The 22,309-nt window shown below is 38.8% G+C and overlaps 1 protein-coding gene across 2 annotated transcripts in view; it reads left to right on the forward strand.

Moving 5' to 3' along the window:
* Window positions 1-22,309, forward strand: part of ptk7b (protein tyrosine kinase 7b) — a 156,948-nt gene that overhangs the window by 4,768 nt on the left and 129,871 nt on the right. The gene's annotated exons all lie outside the window — the stretch shown is intronic.

Below are 22,309 nucleotides of genomic sequence, written 5' to 3' on the forward strand. Positions count from 1 at the left end.
CAATAAAAGTAGGAAAATAATGAAAACACTAAAATAACACAGATATAGAGCATACATATTGTATGCCAGGTAAAATAGTATACAGGTTATTTACAAATATGTGTTATAAAGTCTTAGAGCTCCTTCCTGACATTGCAAGAATACATTTATTCTCATTGAGAAAAAAAAATAAGAATAACAAACAGATCTACACTTCTGTCATAACATATATCTGAGTATGTATTAGAATTGATACGAACCCATATTATTATTGATTTTGACATAATGCTGCCCTCGCTGAATAGATTATTCCCATAAACAATAATGTAAATCCAATTAATCTGTTCCAGGAGCCCCAACAATCTTAACACTAGACTAGACACATTTTATGGAGACTAATTATAGTTTTACATGCAGAAAACAACGTGAAATAAATATAAATGATGAATGTCATTGATAAAACTGTTCTGTATTTATTATATAAACTACATTTGATGAAACGATAAGTGGGTTTGTTATTGTGAGTATTCATGGATGTAATTATATATGTTATGTATCCTAGAATGATATACTAAATATTGTCATATAAGGTTAGTATGTACTGTATTGTTGATAAAGAATCAGATATCTGAGTGGTAAGGCAGGACATTATAACATTTTGCTCCTTCCTGCTCCTTTTTGGGCACTCTTAGTTTTTAATTTCTTTTAATGTTGCTATTGCTTTTTTCAGATTACAATATTGTATTGGATGTCCTATTTTGTTTGAATTATGTAAATGGAGAGTATTTTTGGTTTGCTGTGTTCAAAATAGTTAAATGAAATTAAAAAAAGAAATGATAAATGAACATTTGAATATCACTGTTACCTTTTATCGAAGACTCTTGTCGGTGAAGATGGTGATGAGAGGAGGGGAGGGTAAAGCCACACGGGCACCACCTCCATACTTTGCTCTGAGACTGTTACCAACGCGTACGGTTCTTTGTTTGGGCGCTTGATTCCAGGGAATGATTCGCGGGCAATCGGACTAGTTTGTAATGTCAGGCTTTACGATAACAAAAAACAGTATACCGGAACAGACCTTTCATTGAAAACTGAGTCCTACAAAAAATGGGGTACACTAAAAACGAGGCGTTGCTGTAGTCATAATTAAAATACTAGGAAATGTCCTGCAGCTGGCTGGTGGTCATCTTGGACATGGACATGTACTCAGAAATGCACTACATATAAATGGTTAAGCTTTATTGTCTACTTATAGTTAGTCAGGCAATGGATAAGCGAAGCGGGTTGCACTTGAGGAGCTGAGCGTGACAACAAAACAAAGCCTGAAATAGAGAGAACTTGCTGAATAGAGGTGAATAATAAGTTGCGTGCGTGCGTACGTGTGTGTGTGTGTGAGCATGCACATCACAAAGTTTTTTTGAGACCGGAGGAGGAATTCTCAAGGTCTTTCGTGTCTCCTTTCTATCATTTATCAAACAGTATTTATTTAAGTTCAGATGAAACTTTTTTGAACTCGAGTCTACTTCTTTCACACGGTTGATATGTGCAGTGTGCTCTCAGACCTTTTATGAGGGTCTTTTCCCAAGTGAGGATCCTCTTGCGCCCATTCCAAGGTTCCAATCATGACGGCCAGCTCACTTTGGGTTTCTTGTCATTCTGAAACTGATGCGTCCCTGTCCCCTCTTGTTTTTGGTCCTCTGTCCTCCAGGCTCTGACCTGGAAATCAATACAGGTCTTCCGTCTTTAAGGACGTTGAGGCTGGTTAAGTGATTTTCTTTGAAAGGGGTAATGGAGCCTGAAAGGCACAGTGTGTGTCCTTAACTTTTAATCAAACATGCTTGCATTTGGGCCCACGTTTGACCGAGTGGATATGTTACACTCGTGCTCACATCTTGCCTTCATTTAAAGACCTCCCGAGAGAAAGGCAGGTATGCACACATTTGGATTCACAAAGTCTAGTTTGCTTCTTTCTCACTTGTTTGACATCTACAATAAAATAATATGAGAGCCTCTATAAAAGTGAGTGTTCCATAAAAAACAATGGCTGACTATAAAATATTAGTGGATGATGGGACGTGCATGATTGTACGATGGCTAAAGTTTTCAAAGCTGTAACATTTCTGGCACATTTGTTCAAGAAGATAACATCTCTGTAGTCTCGGTGTGCAACAAAGCCAAATAAATGACTGCTAGCTCGCTTTAAATGATGATTACTGCACTAATGACCCGTGCTGCTGGCTCTTGATTTTGTGCTGGCTCTGGATCCTGTGGTTGTGATTAGATTCGGGGCCTTGTAGATCCCTCGTTCCTATGCGGTTGCGGGTCTATTTGGCCCTTGTTGTTGCCAGTCTTGTCTGGAAGGATCTCTGTTGTTTATTGACTCGGTGCCTGCTTGCAGCTCTGTCTCCTGTCTGGCCCGCACTCGTAGAGCCAAGCCAACCCTCCACCTCTGGCCACGGTGTAGTGTTGTTCGTCTTTTCTGCCTTATTTTTTCTTTGTTCTAGCTTTTCTACATCATTTGCAAGTATTTGCAACCATGCTTCAGCATTAGAGGTGGGAATCTTTGGGCACCTCACGATTAGATTACAATTACGATTCAGGAGCGATGATTCGATTAAAAATCTATTATTGACATTTATTGATGGAAATGTGTCCAAAACTGTAACACTGGTCATTAGCTGGTCGGATCTCTCGGTGAGGTGGCTCGCTGCGGTCAGCCAAATTTTAGAACTGTCTGTATTACTTTATTTACAATAAATAAATCACTGATTATTGATGTTGACTAATTAATTTTACAATCGCCCATGTCTGAATTGCGATGCATCTAAACATTTATTATTTCCTCTACCTCTATTCAGCATTCTGTATTGTACTCCAGAGGAGATATGTACTGTAATTAAGCACAGTCCTGTTCTTCTTCATACTGCCAATACACATCTTTTTTTTTTTTTTTTTTTGACAAAACATTTTTTCAACACTCCTTCAACTAATGGAAATTATTTTCACATTTCCTACATTTATAACAATTATTGATCATCACCAATTTCATGTATTGTACAATTGAAGCATAATTGAGTGTACTACATCAGATCTGGGCAAATTAAGGTCCGGGGGCCGCATGCGGCCCGTTAAGCTTTTCAATCCGGCCCGCTGGACATTCCCCCAAAAATTTTTTAGATCTTAAAAGATGGAAACTGTAGCTGCCATTATGATGTGCAGTGATGTTTTCAAATGACCGTAAGTCTTGAACTATACAAAGTATTTCAATGATTGGAATCTGCACTTTTGCATTACCGTATTTTCCGCACCATAAGCCGCCCCGTGTTGTAAGCCGCACCTTCAATGAATGGTATATTTCAAAACTTTGTTTACCTATTAGCCGCCCCGTGTTATTAGCCGCACCTACGCTACGCTAAAGGGAATGTCAAAAAAACAGTCAGATAGGTCAGTCAAACTTTAATAATATATTACAAACCAGCGTTCTAACAACTCTGTTCACTCCCAAAATGTAATGTGCAAATGTGCAATTACAAAAATAGTAATACTCAAAATAGTGCAGAGCAATAGCAACATCAATAACTCAACGTTGCTCATACGTTAGTGTCACACAACACACAAAATAAACATTTAAAGCTCACTTTCTGAAATTATTACTCATCCACAAATCCCTCGAATTATTGTTCTTCGGTGTGCTTTACTTGTTTTTTGACACCATCTGTGATGTGGACGCGCATGCAGTCATAGATCAACAGGGACGGAGCTGCGTGAAAAAAGTCACCCGGTCTCTTCGCTCATTTTTTCTTCATCCATCCATCCCTTCGAGTTAGCTTTTATGATGACGCCGGCTGGAAAGTTCTCTTTTGGCAAGGTCTTCCTTTTGAATATCACCGTGGGTGGAAGTTTCTGGCCGTTAGCATGGCAAGCTAGAACCACGGTGAAGGACGACTTCTCATTCCCTGTAGTGCGAATATTCACCGTACGTGTTCCCATTGTATCCACAGTGCGGTTCACATGAATATCAAAAGTCAGTGGAACCTTGTACGCGTGTCTCTTAGTAGGAGACATTTTGTGGTCTTTACAGAAACACACAAATGAAATGAAACGTAATATCAGCGCGCTTCTTCTTCTACGGGGGCGGGTGCTCACCTTGGCGGTTGCTTACAGTAGAAGAAGAAGCGCTTCCTCTTCTATGGGGGCGGTTGCTTACCGTAGAAGAAGAAGCGCTTCCTCTTCTACGGGGAAAAAAGATGGCGGCTGTTTACCGTAGTTGCGAGACCTAAACTTTATGAAAATAAATATTAATATTAATCCATATGTAAGGCGCACCAGGTTATTAGCCGCGCTGTCAGCTTTTGGGAAAAATTGTGGTTTTTAGGTGCGGCTTATGGTGCGGAAAATACGGTATATACTAGTTACTCTAAGTCTAGTTAATTGAAGTCACAGCAGCTCAGACAAGGCACCAAGCAGTGTGGGCGTGGTTTGTTTCCTCAGAGTGTTTCCAAAGTGGCCAGCCTGAAATCTGGGTGTCAGGGACAGAGGCGGAAGGAGATTTTTACAACAAAGTTCTAAAATTCAGTGATATATCAGATTGTAGGTGTTTTTTTTTTTTTACCCTTCGCGTTCATATTTTGCTGTGTTTGTTGCATTTTTGCTGCGTTTCGCTTGATTGTAAATGTCAGTCGAGAGGGGGTGTGACATTCATATTTTGTCAATATTCAGTGTTTTATCGTTCATAGACAAAGGTACAATTCCATTCCATTTTTTAAGGCAGTCTGTCATAATATTTTTAGCATTCAATCAGACATTATTGTGAGTAACGGACGTGACTAGGAAGGTAGAAGGTGGGAATTGAACCCCAGTAATATATATATATATATATATATATATATATATATATATATATATATATATATATATATATATATATATATACATATATATATACCGGCCCCCAGACACTTTTTTTTTTTTTTAATTTGGCCCTCTGAATTAAAAATAATTGCCCAGGCCTGCACTACATGGTTACGTAATTATGATGGACAATATCCATCCATCCATTTTCTACCGCTTGTCCCTTTCGGGGTCGCGGGGGGTGTTGGAGCCTATATCAGCTGCATTCGGGCGGAAGGCGGGGTACACCCTAGACAAGTCGCCACCTCATCGCAGGGCCAACACAGATAGACAGACAACATTCACACTCACATTCACACACCAGGGCCAATTTAGTGTTGCCAATCAACCTATCCCCAGGTGCATGTCTTTGGAGGTGGGAGGAAGCCGGAGTACCTGGAGGGAACCCACGCAGTCACGGGGAGAACATGCAAACTCCACACAGAATGATCACAAGCCCGGGATTGAACTCAGGACCTTCGTATTGTGAGGCACATGCACTAACCCCTGTACTAGTGGTTACAGTGTCCGCCCTGAGATCGGTAGGTTGTGAGTTCAAACCCCGGCCGAGTCATACCAAAGACTATAAAAATGGGACCTATTACCTCCCTGCTTGGCACTCAGCATCAAGGGTTGGAATTGGGGGTTAAATCACCAAAAATGATTCCCGGGCGTGGCCACTGCTGCTGCTCACTGCTCCCCTCACTTCCCAGGTGGTGATCAAGGGTGATGGGTCAAATGCAGAGAATAATTTTGCCACACCTAGTGTGTGTGTGACAACCATTGGTACTTTAACTTTAACTTTAACCACCGTGCTGCCCTGCTGGACAATATATTGTCCCACAAATTGTCGATAAATGATGATATTATTGTCAGCATTATTTAGAAACCAAATTAAGCACTAATGTAACCATAATATGTAATACTCCTAATGCAAGTATTTATTTTCAAACGCAGTACATTTATATTTCTAATTAGTATTTCTTCTACCATTATAATTGTAAGGTAAATATGTTGTATTATATTTATATAAATAAACAAACAATGAAAATGAAATCAGCTCCCAGTCTAAGTTAGCAACAATTGAACTTCAATAAATATTGAACATGTTAAAGTGCAGTTTTTTACCCTCGTTGCAAAAACTGGGTCAGCTGTTTTTTTGGTTGGTTTGTTTTGCTGCTATAGTCCCACACCGCACATACAGCTTTGGGATCATATTTTTCCCCCTAATTTTTGTTACTTCTTACTAGCAAGTCAGGGCGACAAGCTGGCGGTCCGCCTGTGCCTACCGAGTCAAATATTGTGGATGACTGACAAAAGAATTCACTCTGTCATTGAATAAAATGCGCTCAGGTGCTGAGAGGGATGCAGTACTCTTGCACCCTGTTTGAAAACGAGAGACGAAAAAAACAAACACACACAGACATGGCAATTTATCGATGCTGGAAAAGTTACCTAGTACATATTTTTTTATTTTAGACAAATTAATTTATCCAATTTTTCCAATTATAGTACAATGGTACACACTTCTACATCAGAAATACGTTTTTATTCTGTTAATTGGTCACTTGCGTTATTATATATTACAATTACTTTACAATATAATCACTGTAAAGTTTTTTTTCTTCAGTTTGGGAGCATGATGTAGACAAAAGCTCTGAGTCTGTCTGCATAAAGCCAATTATTTCTAAAAGTAAATTATTGCATATTCTAATGTGTGGCGCACATTGAGACAATAATATGTTGATTGACAGTCTAAAAGTAACATGTCTTCCTTCACTCATTATTTTTGCAATTTTATGAATTTTATGTATAAAACATACAAATTGCAAATCGAATCACAATTTTGTAGAGAAATATCACAATTAGTTTTCCTCAAAATTGTGCAGCACTACTATGCAAATAAAATATTAGATCTATAGTTTATATTTTTACCGTCAAATTTTTGATTAAGGGAATGTTGTTAAATGCTCCTTCCTAAATGTATTTATCTCATGTTTAACAAGGAATACATACCAATAAATACAAAATACAAAAGTTCTAACATGAATAAATTAAGTGAATAAATTGCAAAAAATGTATTACATTTATTTCGGTGTGGAAAATAATGTAATTTTAGGTTAGTTATTTTCAATCAATCAATCAATGTTTACTTATATAGCCCTAAATCACGAGTGTCTCAAAGGGCTACACAAGCCACAACGACATCCTCGGCTCAGATCCCACATCAGGGCAAGAAAAAACTCAACCCAAAGGGATAACAATGAGAAACCTTGGAGGAGACGGCAGATGTGGGGATATATAGTATAATTATTGACATTTTGCACTGGAAGCCTAAACTGAGACGCTTTGGTAGTGCAGAATCAATCCCACGATGAAACTTTCAGAGTTAAAGCTTAATATACTGTATTTGGAGAACAAGCTATGGTACACAATAATGGAAAGTTTAGGCCTGCTGCTGTTTTGCATCAAATGGATTCAGCTGATGTTTTTCAGGAATCTGATGACACTTTTTTATTCACAAGAGAAGCTGAGGGTCAAATGTTTATTTTATACTACATGAGCTGGATTGTGCCACCATTTTAAGGTCCCTCCCCCTGGAATAGTATATTTCCCTCCTATTGACCTTCTTGGCTGTAAGGCTGTCACAGAACAATGCTTGCCATTCACAAGCAAACATCTTTACACTAAGATTTGCTTGTAGCCTATAGCTTTTGTCAGCAAGATCCAGACAATTGTGTTTTTTTCTGTTTTCATGCTGGTTTTTGGTTGCTGTGGTTGTGATGTGTCATCAGAGTCAGTCTTGAACAGCTTTTTTCTTTCATGTTGTGGCGATTTGTCTTGGCTAAACTGGGAAAAGGTTGTAAAGTGCATAAATGTTTTCATATTATCATACAACATTAACTTTTTAAAAGAGACATTGTATTTTGCTCTAATAAAGTTATCAGACGCAGTCTTTTAATGACTTATCTGCTTTTTATGGATCATTTCTCAGCTCTTAGCGATAGCATCATATCAGGTTCTTCTAGACACAATTAAAACTGCTGTTTTTACTAGTCTAGCTCCCTTCAGATATCACGCAGTGCTGTAAATCTTTATGACAACACTCTCCCTGTTGGGCAGGTGTGAGTCTCCTCAGAGTCCAACACAATCCTTGTTTTGTTTCCACAGTGATGCCAAGCATGCATTACTGCTGCATTCAAATGCTCCAGATCAAAACGTGAAGGAATGCTGAATTTGGCGTCCTCCCATTTTGAAATGGAGGGGGGCAATAAAAGACATCAGGAGAAGAGAAAAGGGTCTGGCATGTCATTGCATAATCCCAACAGCCATTAACTCTTTGTGTCCCAAAACTGAATGAACTCATCATAGCAACGGGCCACAGGCAGAGTGACACCAGAGCGCCTCCCCCCATGCCAGCATAATTTAAAAAGAGTGAAAAGGCTGCCGGTGTTTAATTGGAAGGACCTTCAACTCTGTTTGATCTGTTTGACTGCACAGGGTCAGCTGGTCAGCACTGACCCTGTCAATTGAAGAGCATGTCCTCCTGTCTGTGCCTATTTACCATATACCCCTATACTGAGCTGGTAGCTGTGTAAGCTTTTGGGGTATATATCCATATGTCCACCACTGACTACAATAATGGAGATGTCAAACAAACCAATCAGCTTTTTCTCTGGATAGGTAGGCAGTCAATTACAGGAATAAATCAAATATTAGTATTTTTTTTAATGAATTTTAAATGGCAGAAAATAATCAAGTCCTTTTTTAATGCCATAGTTGTAGGCCAATAACATATTCTGCTCAACGGTATTTTGACCCACAAATTATTGCCGATAAACGATGTTATTGACATTTTTTTCAGACCTATTTAACCACTGATGTAATGATAATACATAATAATAATACATGTATATCCTTTCAAATGCAATACAATTTTATTGATCTTATATTTTAACATTGTAAATGAAACGTGAACTTTTAAATCTCCAAGTTAAATAAAACAAACTAAATATACTCTGTTAGCAAAAGTTTGGCCTTCAATAAAAATCACAACCAAAAGCAACAAGATATGTTAAGGAGGGGGTTGGCGGTACTCAAATATACGCAACAAAAACAAAAAATTAAATGGCTAAATAAAGTATTGACAAACAAAGTTGCAATTCATAAGAAATGCTTAATAAAGTGAAACAAAATAGTGCAAATTGTGAAAATGTAAACATAAAGGAACCTGAAAACAATGTTTTGCAGGTTTACTGCCAGGAAGTTACATGGTCTGTGTAAGATTTATTTGATCTGTTATTCTTATTTAAGTATGAAAATGAATTTATGTTCTGCAGTAATTATTATTTAAACATTATTGGGCCAATTTGTTATTTAAAATTAGCACATTTGTTATATTTTGTAATTTGTTTTTATTAATACAGCCCTACCCTGTAGTTCCTACCTGTTGTTTCCGTATATCCAAATAGGGAACGGACAAGGGTTGAAATGACTACGGTCCGTTTGGAAAAAACAAAACAAAAACTGCCATATTGTCCAGGTGACTTTTCTTGTTTTATCCACAATTTCTTCGCTCTCTGCAGCACACATTTTTAATTTCTCTTCTCACTCTGTGCAAAGAACCAACAGCAAGACCGCAAGATGGTGCAAACCAAACTTGATAGTTGATACTGTTACGTGATTGGCTGTTTAGCGTGTCCCTCCCATTGCTCACTGATCACTTCTTGTTTTTCTAGCTCAGCAGACTGCGAGTGCCTTTGTTCTTGACAACCAACTATGCTTCATTCTTTACGGTTTCCTTCGAAAAAAACTAATCATTACATGTCTATCGCGGTATATATTGATATCGTTTTATCGGCCCAGCCCTAGTATTGGGTGCATAATTTCGGTGCTAAATTAATGCAGATTTGACCAAAAGTGCTTGAAGGTTGTGCCAACAATAAATGTCTTGTCAGAAATTCCAGCTTGCAAACTATGCAATGTAATCTATCCCTGTACTTTATCAAAAAAATATTTGTCAAGTGATAGGAGGGATTATCCGTCAGTCGAGTTTCCAGACATTTCGAACTATCTGGTACTCCAGACGTCATTCTACATGAAAAAACAGATGAAAACTTTGTGTGTGGTTGGGTCAAGGAAATTGGTATCAAGATTCTCCCGGATAAATCATGCATTGTTTTTGCTGTACGTTTGTTTTTCCCTGTCTTTATCAAAATATAACTATAGATGTCAGCGTTGTGTTTGTGCTGAAAGCTTCATTTGTGATCGCTGCCATTGGTAAAAGCTTAACTCTTTTAGGTTTTGCTCTTATTTGCTTTCTTTTATTTAGACTCGCCGAGTTGGTGCTTTACAAAACACTCGTAGCAAAAATTGTTTTAAGAACTCTGAAACGAGATAAAATACAAAAAACATCAGCATAATACTTAAATGGGAAATACTAAACGTTTCAAGTATATCAAATAAACCTTTAACGGAGTGTTCACTGCAAAATCATGCGTTCTTCGACTTGTTCTTGGACAGAAATGCGTACATCTTTTTTTGTCGTTTTTCATAAAACCTTGCACTCTTCTGCCCTTCTTTATTACCTCTCGAGGAATTCTGAAGAAAGTTTTATCCTTTCCGTGATTTAAAATTTTCCTGAGGGAACTCTCCTGAAGGAATCAATAAAGTTCTATCTATCTATTTGAACGGTTCGCACAGCCAAAAACAACACAAGCATGGGGCATTTTTCTTTGAGAAAGGCTGAATGATACCTAGTACCCATTGAGAACCGACGCTAGCTTGACCACCACGCATATTTAATAATCCAAGCTATATGCTCAGTGATCAGGGGCCGTATTTATCAAGCGTCTTAGAGTGCCATTTTACACTTAAGTTCTGAGAATTTGCGAAATTTAGTCCTCCTCTCAAACTTAAGAATAAAAGCTATTTATCAACTTTCTTAAGTCTAAGAATCACTCCTACTCTCCATGATATTTAAGAGACCTTCAGAGGTGTCTTAAGTGGTTAGGAGTTGCCAGCAGGGGATGGCACTGAGGCGAGAGAGACGTGCGCGAACGTTCAGGGAGCGCAAGGATGTCCTGGCTCTGTTTGATGACGAGCAGCTGATCAAACGGTATCGTTTAGAAAGAGCGGGTATTATTTTTGTCACAGATTTAACAATTTTCGATTCCTTGTTGATTTCTGCATGTGGCTGCAGTGGGCTAGTACCGGTATATATAGAGCCACTCACACCAGTTTCAAATTAGTTGCCTAATTAATGAATTGGAAAGAAAATGTTATGAGAGTAGCGTATGTGTGAGGTGAGGGACGTCAGTGAGTGTGTGGGCGAGAGAAGACAGGGAGCGGTAGCATGAGTGCGGGCGGGGACTAGTTTGTTTTGTATTATTTTGTAGTTTATTGTCAAAATATACACTCCCATAGTCCACTTAAATATTTCTAAGATATTTCTTTATTCTTAGACAAGGGATTCCCTTCCGTGATTGGTCATTTCTATGGACACAGAAATGACGTCACCTAAAATTCCGTTTACGGCACATAGTAATGTCGTAATTCAGCTCTGAGTGTGACACTTAAGATTCAGTCCTACACTTCGCAGAAAGTGTGAGTAAGACGCTTGATAACTAACTTTTAAGTGCAGCTTTCAGCGAATAATTTATTTACTCTTAAGTCAACTCTTAGCAGACTTCTTAGGAGTAATTCTAAGAAGCTTGATAAATACGGCCCCAGATCAATGCATACGTCAGTGCAAAAATAAGTGAGGAGACTCCGACTGGTGTGCCCACTGGCATATGTCCCTTCAAAATAAACCCTGACTGATCTTTAGATAAAACTGTTTGTTTTAAGCAAATAAATGATGAAAAATACATTCAAGTAAAACATTAAAAAAAAAGGTTCCGTTGACATTCTGACAATAAAATCTCATTTATGTACCAATATTGAAGTCTTTTTTAAGTAAATTTAAATTATGCAAGTGAGTAGTAATCTTTGGTTAATATTGATAAATACAAATTCAAAATTATGAATAATCTGATAAAAATGTTTTACAATTTCACAGCACTACTTTTAACATAATTTGTTTGTCCGTTTTTCAAGTACCGGTTCGGGCACCGTTTAATACACTAGCACTGATTCAAAAGTATCTATCTTGCACTGGTATTGGTTAAAATGTAAATTATGCCCATCCCTAGTTGACAGCCCCTGGTGGCAGCCAAGCAGTGAACTCCATTTAGTTTCACATTTTTTAAAGATGGGATTCATCAACAATTCCATTTCAATTCCACACAATCAAGGTAATTCCATTATTCAATTATGTATATCCTCAATGAGGATATTGAGCCTTTTTTGAGTGACGTTGACATGTGACTTTTCACTACAAGAAGATAATAAAATCACTTTTAGTTCCCATTGTTGAATAGAAGTGTTGATCAACTATTCAACACTCAGCATAGTTTATGCTTTCGAAAGTGTCACTGTCCATTTCATTTATTTTGGTACACCTCAAAAGGATGGCAAGTGCCATACTAAGAGATAGCAGGACTATTTAGAATTTACACGGCACAGCTTGGTTTAAACGTGGCTTTCCACTGTCTGATGGAGTCAGCATGATGTGTGCCTTGTGGTTTATATCATCGCTGGTAGTCTGTATTTGAATAAATGATTTCATGCTTGCTCATTTTGAATGCGAGCCAAATTCCACAGTGGCGATTGTGTTTTTTTAAAAACCTAACACATCTTTCTCGGTCGGTTGTCTTTGTTCGAATGATCTGAAAAGCCTCTCATTCCGTTGCCCTGCTCTCATGAAGGCAGAAAACACTCGTTTCACAGTAATTTTATACTGTGTAACATGTGCTTATACTTTATATCTGTATTTTTCTTAAATCAACAAGCTCACATTTCGTTTAGGGAATATTGCACCTTTAGGTGATTTGATGTTGCATGTATTGTCGCCAATGGCTGCAAAGCTGTCTAGTGTGCAGGATCTTCTGGGTATACCCAGTGCTTTAACACCATTTACTTCTGGTAAACTGCTTAGATTCTTGTTCTTTGATTTACAAACCTACCCATCCCATTTTCACCTTTTTCATTTAATAAATCTTTAAAAAATGTCAGTGCAAATCACAATGTGCACATTTAACATGATGTAAATACTGCACATTATCATTTTACCCAGTAGTCTGTATCTTATTTAATGGAAAACTCTCTATTGGGCCTAATAGTAGATCTAGTCATGGAGTAGCTGTAATTGTTGTATACTTAATCACCTCAGATGACATTATTATCATTTAATATTTAATTTATCATTGGTTTTTGGATATTACACATATCTGCAGCATTATGTCCATCCAGCATTGTTCTCTATTAGTCAAAAGTAATTACTACAACAGAGAAAGAAGTTCATTACTTGCATGTTATTTTTTTTGTGTTTTTAATTATGCGAAACAAGCTCCCCGGACTCATCCTCTGCTCTCGCTGTGGCTGCTCTACTCACACTTGCTCTCGCTGTGGCTGCTCTACTCACACTCTGTTTCACCTTCCTGTGCTTCTTTTCAATTTGTTCGCTCTAGCTTCACAAACCATAGTATCAACTAGATCCTTTTAAACCTCACCCTGCTTTGGGCTGCCCTCTAGTTACACCTCCCTCGGAGTGTGCGTCAAGCTCCATCACATCAGAAACATAATGGTGGTCTTGTACCTGGTACACAAAGTCATAGTATTTTGCGTCCATATCTGTGTTGGATGTACTGTAGATGCCTTCTTATCAGTTTAGTTTGGTGGTTTTTCACTAAAATGATCCATAATGAGTCCTTCATCAGCTGTCATGCAAAGGTGTTTCCTGTTTGTCTTGTATTCTTCCCTCCATCCTTCCTCACCATTGTATTGAGAATGATGCAGAAAGATATTATTGTTTTATGCAAAACTGCTATGCAGTCAAATATCTGTTTCATGTGTTTATCAGCATGAATATTCAGAATTCTTCTTTTTTTGTTTTTGCTCTACTGCCTATTTGATAAACATGCTTTTTGAAGCATGAATATGTGAAGGTTTTCTATGGAGAATGATATTGCTGCATGGCTTCATTCATCCGTTTTCTACCGAAGTCTCCAGTTGTAAATTATATTGTAATTTTTGTATTTCTGCACAAAGTAAATGAATGATCAAATGTTTTTTAAATATATTTTTTAATGATATGTGAGAACTACTTTTAATGTTTTGTATTCTTATTTTAAGGTGTATGTGGGTGATGAGATAGTATTTTTAGTTTGTTTATACATTGTGCAATTGTGTGCGCGCAATATTTACTATTTATTATTGCTCATTTTTGTTTTTTTGTTGTTTTTTACTTTAGAGCTCTGTGCTCTTTTATATCCTCCTTTATGTTTCTTTATTTTTACCTCTTGTTTTCATGTGTTTTTCCCTTATTTTATGTGGACTTTTTGAATCTGCACTGCAACCCCATAATTTCCCCAATGTGGGATAGAATGTATCCTATCGTATCCTATATCGTCTGTACACTGGTTGTTTTCGCACCAAAATGTAAGCCCTTTTTTGGTGACACATACATTCTTGGTATTCTTATGAGCAGCAGCAGGTCAAATTCCTACAATGGACAAACAATACAATGGAGCGCTCTGTGCAGGTGCTGCAGCTCAGGACAGCATTTCCTGTCTTCATCAGAACAGGTGATGATGGACACAAGAGTGTTGTGTCTGACATGAATGCTCCCTGGCTGCCCCTGCTGGGTCAGATGGCACAGGAAGTAAAGATTTTTGTTGTGGCCTTTTCCTCCCTGTGTTACATTACAGCGGATGGGGATCTCTGTAGGGGTCCTCTCTGTTCCACATGCCGCAGATTTGACCATCCCACTTACCTTCATCCTTGTCCAAGCCTAGTCAAAAGGCCATAGCCTCACCTTCCTCTTTGTAAACCATATGGCCTGATGTCTCTGCTCAGTGTGTGTGTGGGCACAAGTAGATGTTTTCCCAGAGGGTCTGGAAAACAGCAGGCACAGGAGATGGCGGTTGTGTGTTTGGCTGTTGGCTTCCTGTGGTGCAAATGTGAGCTCCACACTCTACGACACACAAAGCCTTTACCGCCTCAGGAATTTTGACAATATGTCAACGCACACTGACGCCATGCAGGAAAGGCTATCGTTTGTGCGTGTGTGCGTGCGTGCGTGTGTGCGCATGTTTAATTACTTTTAGCAATTTAATCACTTTTTCCATTCAGTGTATTTTCTGTTTTCACTAATGATTGGTGACAGAATTTTGGATTCGATTAATGCCTGCAGCCAATAGCATATTGGGCAGCTTTAATCGAAAAAAAAATGTTCATTTATCTTTCCTTGCATTATTCATTAAACTGCAAACATAGCTAATAATTAGACAGGTTTTTGTTGTCATGATCAGCTTTGCCGCCGTAGGATTCCAAGGCAGAGAAGAAAAATTAAGAATAATAAAAAAAGCACACTCAAAAAAGAGTGAGGACAAATAACTAAGAATGCACACAAAAAGTGTGGAGAGGAAACCGTTAACACTACACGACAACGCCAGGGCAGAGCCACAGGAAACGAGAAGCGTGAGTGGAGCAAAAACAGAGGAGATGAACAAGAATGGAAGGTTGACCCATCAGGAATCTACTGGCGCTGAGTGAAAGAACTGGAGAGCTTAAGTAGCCAGGAGGAAATGGGTATCAGGTGTGTGCGGAGGTGGCTCAGCCCCATAGCCCGAAAACCAGGCATGCAACACAAAGCAGACAGGCGGCAGCAGTGCTGCCAGATCATGACATTTGTGGAGTTTATTTTATTCATCCATTTGATAATTTGTTGGTGGAATTTGGAGGGTAAGGTTCAATTCCCTTATTTGTGTGTAAAATTGTTAAAATAAAATATTCTAATAAAGAATTTTAAACACAAATAGTTAATTCCGGGGCTAAAATATCTTTATTTAATCTTTATTAAACAATATAACAAAAAAAGAGATCACAATATATTTTTTCATATCATACGATCCTGATTAATATCACTATTTGGCTGCTGTCACGTTTACGATCATTTAATATAGGAATGTAAATGTACCTCATAGCACAAACATGCTGTTCTCAAGGTGTGAAGTGGGCCCATGTACAGCACAGCCAAGTGTGAGTACACTCTGAAAGAGACAGATTGCAACGTTTGGAAGTTCCACTGTATTTAACCAGGTTCTCTTACAGGCTTTCCGCAGGGCATTAAAAAGTCCATCCATCCATTTTCTACCGCTTGTCCCTCTCGGGGTCGCAGGGGGTGCTAGAGCCTATCCCAGCTGCACTCCGGCGGAAAGTGGGGTACACCCTGGACAAGTCGCCACTTCATCGCAGGGACAACACATATAGACAGACAACATTCACACTCACATTTACGAATGTGGGCCAATTTAGTGTTGCCAATCAACCTATTAAAGGCCTACTGAAACCCACTACTACCGACCACACATTCTGATAGTTTATATATCAATGATGAAATCTTAACATTGCAACACATGCCAATACGGCCGGGTTAACTTATAAAATGCAATTTTAAATTTCCCGCGAAACTTCCGGTTGAAAACGTCTATGTATGATGACGTATGCGCGTGACGTCAATCGTTGAAACGGAAGTATTCGGACACCATTGTATCCCATACAAAAAGCTCTGTTTTCATCGCAAAATTCCACAGTATTCTGGACATTTGTGTTGGTGAATCTTTTGCAATTTGTTTAATGAACAATGAAGACTGCAAAGAAGAAAGCTGTAGGTGGGATCGGTGTATTAGCGGCTGGCTGCAGCAACACCAACAGGAGGACTTTGACTTGGATAGCAGACGCGCTATCCGACGCTAGCCGCCGACCGCATCGATGATCGGGTGAAGTCCTTCGTCGATCGCTGGAACGCAGGTGAGCACGGGTGTTGATGAGCAGATGAGGGCTGGCTGGCTTAGGTGGATAGTTAATGTTTTTAGCATAGCTCTGTGAGGTCCCGTTGCTAAGTTAGCTTCAATGGCGTCGTTAGCAACAGCATTGTTAAGCTTCGCCAGGCTGGAAAGCATTAACCGTGTAGTTACAGGTCCATGGTTTAATAGTATTGTTTATTTTCTGTCTATCCTTCAGTCAGGGGTTTATTTCTTTTGTTTCTATCTGCAGTTAAGCCCGATGCTATCACGTTAGCTCCGTAGCTAAAGTGTTTCGCCGATGTATTGTAGTGGAGATAAAAGTCACTGTGAATGTCCATTTCGCGTTCTCGACTCTCACTTTCAAGAGGATATAGTATCCGAGGTGGTTTAAAATACAAATCCGTGATCCACAATAGAAAAAGGAGAAAGTGTGGAATCCAATGAACCCTTGTACCTAAGTTACGGTCAGAGCGCAAAAAGATACGTCCTGCACTGCACTCTAGTCCTTCCCTCTCACGTTCCTCATCGACAAATCTTTCATCCTCGCTCAAATTAATGGGGTAATCGTCGCTTTCTCTGTCCGAATAGCTTTCGCTGCTGGTGTAAACAATGGGGAAATGTGAGGAGCCTTTCAACCTGCGACGTCACGCTACTTCCGGTACAGGCAAGGCTTTTTTTTATCAGCGACCAAAAGTTGCGAACTTTATCGTCGATGTTCTCTACTAAATCCTTTCAGCAAAAATATGGCAATATCACGAAATGATCAAGTATGACACATAGAATGGATCTGCTATCCCCGTTTAAATAAAAAAAATTCATTTCAGTAGGCCTTTAAATGGATTTTGCAAAAATTAAGGCCTTAAATGGCATTAAAAAGCATAACATTTGATGTCTAGAGGCAATAAATGTATACAACTGTAGGACTGGGCCGATCGTAGTGAGCAAATTTGATACACTAGATCAGGGGTCCCCAAACTTTTCGACTCGGGGGCCGCATTTGGTTAAAAAAGTTTGGCCGGAAGCCAGGCTGTATATATACATAAATTCCTCGCGCACTAATTGACTGTCACGTTATCGATGGTAATATGCATTTTTAGACAATACGATTTGCCTGAGCGGCTAGGATACACCGAGAGTAACAAGCGGTAGAAAAGGGATAAGAAAAGAAAGATTTTTTAAAATACTAATACATTTTATTTTTTATTTTTTTTAACTTGGGACTTCCCGCGGGCCGGATTTTGGACGCTGGCGGGACGTATCCAGGGGACCCCTGCACTAGATACTAACAGTTATTGTACACTTTTTAACTATTCAATATTATTACTGTCAAATGCTTACTATTTTGTCCATACAGACAGTTGTGAGCTGTTGACTAAACAGAAAAACCATATGCGGTAGGATATGACATTACATTTTTTTTAAGTGGCATTAAATACGGCATTAAAAAGCATTAACTTAGATTTGCTCATACCTGTAGAATCCCTGTCTTACGATATGTAAATTACTGTACTACTTTTGTTTTTGCACTCTGACGCCCCCCTTGGCTTCTTTAGTCTTTGTGGATGTTTTCCAGGCAGACATCGAGTGTTTCTTCTAGCTTGTCATTTCTGGTGAAGCATAGAAAAAGGTTGAAAGGTACACCCCTGCCTTCCAAGCAACAGCAGGGGCTCCATATTAAATTGAGGTCAGGTGATAGACGACCCCCCGATGCCCTTCTGTCTTGCTTGTGCTTCCTTTCTCTCCTGTTTTTTCTTCCTCCCTCGCACTTTTCGCAGGATTTATCGGTGATGGAGTGCTATGAAGGGAAATCACAAATCTTCAGCTCTAAAGTAGCATGGCCATCACAGAATACTTTTCTGTTGACCTTTAATAGAGAGCTGTAAGAATGTCTTATAAAAGACAAAGAGAACGTTTTTGTTCATATCAGGCATGGGAAAATCACGACCCATTTGCTGTATGCAGCCTGTTAAGCTTTTTAACCCGGCCCACCGGACATCTCAAAATATTTTTTTTTAAACCTTTACCATGGATACTGGAGCCACCAATACGATGTGCAGTACCTTTTTCAAATTACTGTAAGTCTTGAACTATAGAGAGCATTCCAATGGTTGTAATCTCCGCTTTTGAGTGATATATGGTCCATTACAGTAATCTACGTCAACGCAGCTCCAAGCAGACGAGGTAAGAAGCAGAGTGGGTAGGGTTTCCAAAGCATAAAGCATGAGACGTGAGTGTCAGGGAGGGACACGGAAGCAGATTTCTACAACAAAGTACTGTTCTGCAGAAAAGTGATATTATACGGATTATTATTATATGAATCTATGGGTGTTTTTTTGTTCTTTGCGTTCATGTTTCGCCGCGTTTGTTGCATCTTTGTTGCATTTTTTTATTGTAAAAGATCGACCTTGAGACGGTCGTCTTGGAATCAAAGAGGAGAGACGTTCATATGTTATTATTCAGTGTTTTATTAAAAGCAAAATAGTTAATGTGTGTGTGTGTGTGTGTGTGTGTGTGTGTGTGTGTGTGTGTGTGTGTGTGTGTGTGTGTGTGTGTGTGTGTGTGTGTGTGTGTGTGTGTGTGTGTGTGTGTGTGTGTGTGTGTGTGTGTGTATTAGGGTTGTACGGTATATCGGTACTGAAAAGTATTGCGGTACTAATCAATTGAAATTGGTACTATACCATCTTTGAAAATTACCGTTACCGTTCTTTCATCTGAGTGCCACTTTGCGGCGGTGACTACAGAGTCGAGGCGCATGATGTTGAGCGTGTCAAAACACACACACAAAGTGCATGCAAGTAATAACATCTTGGAAAGGAAAAATGGCAGAAAACTACAATTCTACTGGTTAATAAAGAGGGTGCGTGCGTGAAGCGCAATATGGAGGTATTTGGACTTCAAAACTAACAACAAAGGTGACCCTTTGAACAGGGAGGCACCGCGTTGCAAGTACTGTTTTACACCTCTCCTGCTGGTCGGCTCCCAGACCGTGGTCGAGGAGCGCAGAGGAGACGTTCCCTCCAGGACCGATGTATTGTCGGGGGTAACACCCTTCACTTCACTATGGGATCTATAAAGTGAAAACTTAAAACTTCTGTTTTGAATCAAATACTACTGTAACTAAAAATGTTGTATTTTACATTTAATTCAAATAAATAATTAAGTAAAACCTTTACTACCGGTATATAGTTTTATTACATTTTTTTTCTTGGCCTCAGTCAGGACCCCCTCCCCAGGAGCCCAGTCTGAGATCGAACTTTTTTTTTTACTCTTTGATGTCTCTCATAAAGTCTGTCATAAGTAGTAGTGCTATTGATTTGTTGAAGGAAATAGCGAATGTCTGTGAAATCAATAAGCCGCTATATGCTTAAAATGACCAAAATACGTAAAATATTACATGTTATTTATGTGCTTGTTACTACATTTCGATATATATTTACAGCGTATGTACAGTATGTGGATATAAAACTATGATGGAGGTTTTTAGAGCGCTTTATCGGTGGAATTGAGCGATTCCCATCGGCTCCATTGTTAGCTGACTTTTGCTAGAGTTTATTTACAAGTAAGAATATATAAAAAAAAGAAAAATATATGTGTACTTGTTTCACATAAGGATTGTAAATGATAGACTGAATTCCAAAAAAAATGTAGTTCCCCTTGAATCGTGATCATTGGATTCAGAACCTTAAGTGTCGAAATCAAGTCAATTTGAAAAATTGGCCATTAAACCCTGCCAATTTTTTCAGCAAAAATAACATGTTGAAAACCAAGATCCATCTCTGAGAATTGTTACCTTTTTATTTTATTCATTCAGAGTAAATAAAAAAAAACCAACCTGGGCACAATTTGACAAGTTTTTGAGGCTATTAATGATTTAGGGAAGTGCTACTATTTATAGACTTAAATCCATGTTTCTGTGGATGTCCTGCAGCTTTTCCTCCTTCGTTTGATCTTTTTTTCCTGGCACTGTTACTCTTACCAAAACTCTGAGACTGTTCAAAAGGCATTAAACATGAGTGCGTTCACTTGTGCACGGAAATGGTAACAGACATTTACAGAATATGCTGCCAGACACCAGTCCTAAGCCTCCCACGGTTGTAGCATTCACACGCATGCCAAGTTTTTTCTCTCTTGACAAATCTTTTTATTTCATTCATTTGGGATCTTTCAAAATGTTGGGATTCATGCAGGTCATCATTTTGTTAGTTTTTTGTCAATGGCAGTTTTACTTAAAATATCCTACCTTTCTATGCAATGGACAAACAAGTACATGCCACAAATACATAATCTGTTTTACAACGTTGCTAAATGTATGGGAAATTAGTTACATTGGGGATGTAACAATATTAGAAAAGTGAAGTATATTTATATAGCGCTTTTTTCTAGTGACTCAAAGCGCTTTACATAGTGAAACCCGTTACCTAAGTTACATTTAAACCAGTGTGGGTGGCACTGGGAGCAACGGCAGTAACTTGAATGGCGGAAGCCAGGATCGAACCTGGAACCCTCAAGTTGCTGGCACGGTTGCTCTTCAATCAATAAAACAGTATAACATTTTACTGGGAGGTGTTTATTATAATTTGGGGAGAGTCCGCTGCCTAATGCGTACCTGCTAAACGCTAAGCACTGACTACATGTGCTCTGAATACGCACTGCTGATTGGCTGTTACCGCTCTGTTTGTAACCAATCAGGTGGTTGTGTGGGTGGGACAATGCTGGGTGCTGTGTAGAGAACTGACAGACAGAGGCAGAAGGAAGCGGAGGTGGCTACTTAATATGTTTGTGTGGAAACTCGTTCGGTACACCTCCGAACCGAAACCCCCGTACCGAAACGGTTCAATACAAATACACGTACCGTTACACCCCTATTATTATTACATCCTTACTGTACATACTATCGGTTAAGTTATTTGTTAAAATCATAATCGTGTGTTCGCTGGTACAGATAGTTTCTTTGTGCACTGAACAGTTTTATTTGAATCGTGTTCAAATGTATTTGTTAAGAATGGTATTTAATATCTCAGCATGTGCCAAGCACGCTATGTTTTTAGTCATAGATTTGGTGTCATTCTTTCTTTTGAAGTGCAAAAGCAAATCAATTTAATAAATCCATAAAAGCTGTTGGAATGTGGTTGTTGTTTTTGGTTAGGGTACACACACAGTATTATAAACAATTAAAGCCCGAATGGACAAAGGATTTATGTAGCTCATTGTGGTATTGAGAGAGCTCAGAATTGTCACGTTGTAAAGGAGTGGAAATTTTCACCACAGAAAAAAAACTTAGTTGTGGTTTGACTGCACCCACAGTTTCAAAATGTTAGCATAAAGCCGACAGAGTTTCATTGTGCCTCAATACATGCCCTCGTGAAGACTTCCAGGCCACAGTAAGAGTGGTTTGGGCAGCTGGAGGAAATCAGACCATGAAGGAGCAAAGTGAGGTTAGAAGGTCAGAGAGAAATTGAGGTCACCCAGCAAAAAGTTCCGCTCAGGTTTCAGTGCCAATGAATCTTAACAAGCGTCAACTTGACACAAGC

Source organism: Entelurus aequoreus, linkage group LG09 (assembly GCF_033978785.1).
Source record: "Entelurus aequoreus isolate RoL-2023_Sb linkage group LG09, RoL_Eaeq_v1.1, whole genome shotgun sequence".
In the NCBI taxonomy this organism is placed as follows: domain Eukaryota; kingdom Metazoa; phylum Chordata; class Actinopteri; order Syngnathiformes; family Syngnathidae; genus Entelurus; species Entelurus aequoreus.